At 66.6% G+C, this 491-nt stretch overlaps 1 protein-coding gene across 2 annotated transcripts in view; it reads left to right on the top strand.

The window, feature by feature from the left end:
• Positions 1-491, top strand: part of BCL6 (BCL6, transcription repressor) — a 23,045-nt gene that overhangs the window by 569 nt on the left and 21,985 nt on the right. The window lies entirely within an intron of this gene.

Genomic DNA, 491 nt, shown 5'->3' with positions numbered 1-491 from the left:
TGCCGCCGCCGCCGCCGCCGCCGCCGCCGCCGCCGCCGCCGCTGCCGCTCTCAGGCTCCGCAATGTTAACAGCTGAGGCCATGTTGCCGCCGCCGCCGCCTCGGTGACTGAGCTGCCCCTGCTGCTCCCGCATCAGGCGGGCTGGCTTGTCTCGGTTCCCCCACCACCACCACGGCGCACTGCTGGAGCTGGCTGGTGATGCCGGGGAGTAGGTTCCGGAGAACGCTTCTTTCTGCGGGTGGCTCCGGCTTTTGCTGTGGTTGCTGCTGCTGACAGACCTCCTCATACCGCGGGGGCTGCTGCTGCTGTTGCCGCTGCTGCTGTTGGAGAAGAGTCAGGACCTGTGCCTTCCATTGCAACATTTCGTGGTGATCCAGAGGTCTCTGCTGCGGCCGCTTCCCACATCCAGTTCGTGAAGAGGGTGAGAGGAATCCGTATGTGTGTGTGCGCGCACGGGGGGCGAGCCTCTCTCTTTCCTGCTTGCCCCCCCC

The sequence above is a fragment of the Vombatus ursinus genome, unplaced genomic scaffold (assembly GCF_900497805.2).
Source record: "Vombatus ursinus unplaced genomic scaffold, bare-nosed wombat genome assembly UNPS02006874.1, whole genome shotgun sequence".
NCBI lineage: Eukaryota > Metazoa > Chordata > Mammalia > Diprotodontia > Vombatidae > Vombatus > Vombatus ursinus.
Note: the sequence above shows the minus strand (reverse complement) of the source record. Positions and strands in the feature narration are given on the sequence as shown.